The 6098-nt window shown below is 39.1% G+C and overlaps 1 long non-coding RNA gene across 1 annotated transcript in view; it reads left to right on the top strand.

Moving 5' to 3' along the window:
• Window positions 1–290: 290 nt before the first annotated feature.
• LOC117508872 overlaps window positions 291–6098 on the top strand; it is a 73537-nt gene continuing 67729 nt past the window's right edge. Inside the window, exon 1 of the long non-coding RNA XR_004560221.1 lies at window positions 291–418. This is a non-coding gene — a long non-coding RNA (uncharacterized LOC117508872). The remainder of the gene's footprint in view (window positions 419–6098) is intronic.

Here is a 6098-nt window from a genome sequence, read left to right as displayed (position 1 = left end):
ACAATCATTTCTGTATGTAAAATACAACATACTTATTCTGGTCAAAAAAAAAGAAGCTTGCAGTGCTCTCCACCAAACAGTTGGTGGCAGTAGTGCACCGAGTTGGGTTAAAACCCGCTGTTTAACATGAGAAAAGAAGAAGAAGAAGACGACGACGACTTAGCTAACTACCAGGGCCGCATGCTTTCCATTCTCTTTTGGCAAATAAAAGTTTATGTTCAAGACGTTAATTTGCCTGTTCAGTCTCTATACTATGATTAAGAGATCATTGAGCAGAAGAGGAGACTAATGCTGGAGGCTCTACTGGGATTCATCACACAAAACCACCACAAAGCTACCACGAGTTAGCAGCTAGCTTCAAATGGCGGGGCCTTCCTACAGTCATCACGACGCTGTGACTATCAGAAGACACTTTAAGGTAACGGAACCTGATGTGAGCACAAACCTGTTTTAGCCAGAAAAGACAGAACTTGATTGAAGCTTGATTATGCCAGACATGGACTAATGGGAACCAAACCAACACATTTTTGACTAGCACGGAGCTAACGTTAGCCACAGAGAGGCACAGGCCTAATTAATATTTTGTCCATGTTTTATCTATTCTGGTATTAAACCAGGAGTCTAAAGGTGTCAGTAAGGTGTGTGTGGGAATCTCACTTCCAAGGACATGCAGGTTGGCTGAATTGGAAACTTTATAATTGTCCATGTCTCACTTGTAAAAGAGGTCTCAATCTCAAAGGGACTAATTTGCTTAAATAAATGCTAAATTTAAAATGTACATAACTTTTTATGACCATGACTAAAATATATACTCTGTCTTTTATTAGGTGTTGATGCAATTAAAGTTTAAGTAATGTCAGTGCCCAGAAAGAGATTTTATGAAGATAAGTTTGATAATATTTCCAGATTATTGTTTGTCCCCCCCCAACAGCAACCATGCCTGCTGCCTTAAGAGTTGTTGAATCAGTGAATTCTCCATCTGACCAGTGGGTTGAGTGTTTGCCTGCAGTTGATTCACATCAGCCCAATCCGTATCCAGAGGTTTGTACTATAATGGTTAAATAAGATTGTTCAGTGTCTTGTGCCAGTAGATTCTAAAATTCACATTCAGCAAGCAAAATATTCAAAATTTCTGGCAAGAAATTCTCTGTTCTATTTGGGATATAATTTGAAAATACAGAAAAATCTGCCAGTAATGAAGTTGTATATATACTAACTTTCCTTATTTAAAGAAATAATTTACAGGCCCTGTTACTTAATTAACATGTTTATTTATTGCTGATATAAAGTTACAGAATTCCTTTTATAAAAACTCAATTTCTGTGTCCCTTGCATAATGTTTAATTTGCATAGTGTGTGCATACTGTCTATGGTACCATACACTTGAAACAGAAGGACTTCTATGCTGTACTACTGAGGTTTACCACCTTATCTGGGGTGGAAAAAGTGATCTGTCCAAACAAAAAAAAAAATTTTGGAGATTCTTTTGGTGGGTAAACAGACCTGAGAAAGCACCACAATTAGGGCTGAAACGATGAGTCGAGTAACTTGAATAATTCAATTACAAAAAATGTTCGAGGCAAATTCTGTGCCTCGAAGCTTCGTTTAATGTTGTAGTATATATGCCAGGCCTGTGTGTGGCGCTGCAACGTCCGCAGAAAAAAAAAAGGCAAGCATAACAGCTAATCAAATTAGCAATGATAGCTACTGCTTTTCAGCGTGACACGTAAAAATAAAGCCTTTGAAGAGAAAGATGGTCCACGGTGATCATCTGAAATAGACTCACTGTGCATTTAAAGTCACAGCTCTGTCTCTCTCTGCCCAGTGTGAGGGGCTGTCAGACCAGACGAGTCACAGCTCTGTCTCTCTCTGCCCAGTGTGAGGGGCTGTCAGACCAGACGAGTCACAGCTCTGTCTCTCTCTGCCCAGTGTGAGGGGCTGTCAGACCAGACGAGTCACAGCTCTGTCTCTCTCTGCCCAGTGTGAGGGGCTGTCAGACCAGACGAGTCACAGCTCTGTCTCTCTCTGCCCAGTGTGAGGGGCTGTCAGACCAGACGAGTCACAGCTCTGTCTCTCTCTGCATTGACAAACAGCAGAAGTCCACTCTTTCTTCTGTGTTTACCTCAGACTCACACTGAGTGTTTGACTTTTTAATTTTTGCGTTTTTGGGCAACACACAACACTTCACAAACACGGTAACTTAAATAAAATAATAATAATAAAAAAACTGACTGATGCTGCATGTTCAACCTCCAGCTGAAATGCATCTGCTGAAGAGAAAGAGGGATAAAAAGAATTAATGCTGGGACCCAGTCCATCAACCTTTATTACAAAAAAAAAAAACTTGAAAATGGTTAATTTTTGCAAATTGGAGAAAACAAAATATGGCCACATCATGTCGCCATTTCAGCAAAATGCCAACACTTTAGCGCAGTGACATTGTGCCATTGCTTATGGACAGCCCTGGACTATTGATTTTGTTTAAAACGCAAAAGTACTTTTTATCCGATTACTTGATTAATCGATAGAATACTCGATTACTAAAATAATTGATAGCTACAGTCCTAACCAGAATGCATTTGAGATTTCACATTTTCCTGGGGGACAACCACCAGACCCCGCCACGGCCTTGCCAAGAGCTTTCAATTTTTTTTTTTTTTTCCCCCCTCCATGGCTCAGTTTCATCACTGAGTGGTGGCCAAGTGGTTAATGCACTTGGTTTCAGTGCAGAAGGTTCTGGGTTCAAATCCCACCCCTGCCACATTTCTCCATGTACAACCCCTGGCAATAATTATGGAATCACCGGCCTCGGAGGATGTTCATTCAGTTGTTTAATTTTGTAGAAAAAAAGCAGATCACAGACATGACACAAAACTAAAGTCATTTCAAATGGCAACTTTCTGGCTTTAAGAAACACTATAAGAAATCAGGAAAAATAATTGTGGCAGTCAGTAACGGTTACTTTTTTAGACCAAGCAGAGGGAAAAAAAATATGGACTCACTCAATTCTGAGGAATAAATTATGGAATCACCCTGTAAATTTTCATCCCCAAAACTAACACCTGGATCAAATCAGATCTGCTCTTTAGTCTGCATGTAAAAAGGAGTGATCACACCTTGGAGAGCTGTTGCACCAAGTGGACTGACATGAATCATGGCTCCAACACGAGAGATGTCAATTGAAACAAAGGAGAGGATTATCAAACTCTTAAAAGAGGGTAAATCATCACGCAATGTTGCAAAAGATGTTGGTTGTTCACAGTCAGCTGTGTCTAAACTCTGGACCAAATACAAACATGGGAAGGTTGTTAAAGGCAAATATACTGGTAGACCAAGGAAGACATCAAAGTGTCAAGACAGAAAACCTAAAGCAATATGTCTCAAAAATCGAAAATGCACAACAAAACAAATGAACGAATGGGAGGAAACAGGAGTCAACGTCTGTGACCGAACTGTAAGAAACCGTCTGAAGGAAATGGGATTTACATACAGAAAAGCTAAACAAAAGCCATCATTAACACCTAAACAGAAAAAAACAAGGTTACAATGGGCTAAGGAAAAGCAATCGTGGACTGTGGATGACTGGATGAAAGTCATATTCAGTGATGAATCTCAAATCTGCATTGGGCAAGGTGATGATGCTGGAACTTTTGTTTGGTGCCGTTCCAATGAGATTTATAAAGATGACTGCCTGAAGAGAACATGTAAATTTCCACAGTCATTGATGATATGGGGCTGCATGTCAGGTAAAGGCACTGGGGAGATGGCTGTCATTACATCATCAATAAATGCACAAGTTTATGTTGATATTTTGGACACTTTTCTTATCCCATCAATTGAAAGGATGTTTGGGGATGATGAAATCATTTTTCAAGATGATAATTCATCTTGCCATACAGCAGAAACTGTGAAAATATTCCTTGCAAAAAGACACATAGGGTCAATGTCATGGCCTGCAAATAGTCTGGATCTTAATCCAATTGAAAATCTTTGGTGGAAGTTGAAGAAAATGGTCCATGACAAGGCTCCAACCTACAAAGCTGATCTGGCAACAGCAATCAGAGAAAGTTGGAGCCAGATTGATGAAGAGTACTGTTTGTCACTCATTAAGTCCATGCCTCAGAGACTGCAAGCTGTTAGAAAAGCCAGAGGTGGTGCAACAAAATACTAGTGATGTGTTGGAGCGTTCTTTTGTTTTTCATGATTCCATCATTTTTTTTCCTCAGAATTGAGTGATTCCATATTTTTTTTCCCTCTGCTTGGTCTAAAAAAGTAACCGTTACTGACTGCCACAATTTTTTTTTCTTGATTTCTTATAGTATTTCTTAAAGCCAGAAAGTTGCCATTTGAAATGACTTTAGTTTTGTGTCGTGTCTGTGATCTGCTGTTTTTCTACAAAATTAAACAACTGAATGAACATCCTCCGAGGCCGGTGATTCCATCATTTTTGCCAGGGGTTGTAATGTGGAGTTGTATCAGGAAGTGTTGGGTATTTTCACCTTTAGCAAGACAAACAGAGTCAAGAACACCAGTGAGACAGAATATCAATTGAAGCTCGCGAGGAGTGCAGACAGTCCGTACACGTAGTACCACTGAGAGCACTGAGGACTGCTGCGCATGCTCACTCTTTTTATTAGGAGAAGCCCTACCCACATTGTGAAACTTGTCCTAAAGGTGGGGGGAACATCGCATGACAAGTTTCCTCCCGTAATACAAAACATCTCATGGCACGTATGCCAATGGTTGCAGAAATTGCTAAACCATTAACATAAATATTTAATTGTTTCAAACTGGAATTGTTCCAAATGGTATGAAAGTGGCAAAGGTGATACCTTTATTTAAATCTGGTGACAAACATCTTTTTACTAACTACAGGCCTGTGTCTTTATTGTCACAATTTTCTAAGATACTGGAAAAACTTTACAATAACAGACAGGATAGATGTATTGAACTACACAACCTGCTTGATGACAGTCAATATGGGTTCAGAGCAAAAACGTCCACTGCTTTGGCTTTGAGCAATGCAATCAAAGAGATCAATAAACGTGGACCAAAGGGAATTAGTAATAGGTCTATTTGTTTACTTAAGAAAGGCTTTCGACACAATCATAACATATTATTTCAAAAGTTGGAACTTTATGGGATTAGATGAGTGGCTCTGAATTGGATTAAAAGTTATTTGCAAAACTGGAAGCAATTTGTTAAAATCGGGGACTGCTGTTCTGCATATCTGGACATCGTTTGCGGGGTTCCCCAGGGCTCTGTGCTGGGACCAAAATTATTTATTTTATATATTAATGATTTATATAAAGTTTCCAATGTGTTTAAAGCAGTTCTCTTTGCTGATGACAAACCTGTTGTGTTTTGGAGAGAATTTGCAGCAATTATTGTTTGATTTGATAACTGAAATGATAAAGTTGAAGAGTTGGTTTGACATTAACAAATTGTCATTAAATTGGTCTAAAACTAAAAGTATGCTATTTGGAAATTATAAACAGGATGTACAAATGCAGTTAAATATACTTGAGATTGTGTCAAGGAGAATAAGTTGTTAGGTGTGATTATTGATGATAGAATTAACTGAAAAGTGCATATTCAACATATTCAAAAGAAAACATCCAAAATTATTTCAGTATAAAATAAGGCAAAGTACATTCTAGATGGTAAATCATTACACACTCTGTATTGTGCATTGATTGCACCTTACTTGATGTACTGTGCTGAAGTTTGGGGTAATAACTATAAAACTACATGACAATCATCCTTCAAAAAAGAGCATTAAGAATAATTCACAATTCAGGGTTTCAGGATCATATCAATCCATTGTTTGTTAAATAAAAGATATTAAAACTTTATGATGGGCAGCACGGTGGCTTAGTGGTTAGCACTGCTGCCTCACAGCGAGAAGGTCGTGGGTTCAATTCCCGTGGTCTTTCTGTGTGGAGTTTGCATGTTCTCCCCGTGTTTGCGTGGGTTTCCTCCGGGTGCTCCGGTTTCCTCCCACGTCCAAAGACATGCGGGTTAGGTGGATTGGGATCTTTAAATTGTCCTTGGGTGTGCATGTGGGTGTGTCTCTGTCTCTCTCTCTCTCTCTCTCT

The sequence above is a fragment of the Thalassophryne amazonica genome, chromosome 4 (genome assembly GCF_902500255.1).
Source record: "Thalassophryne amazonica chromosome 4, fThaAma1.1, whole genome shotgun sequence".
Lineage (NCBI taxonomy): Eukaryota > Metazoa > Chordata > Actinopteri > Batrachoidiformes > Batrachoididae > Thalassophryne > Thalassophryne amazonica.
Note: the sequence above shows the minus strand (reverse complement) of the source record. Positions and strands in the feature narration are given on the sequence as shown.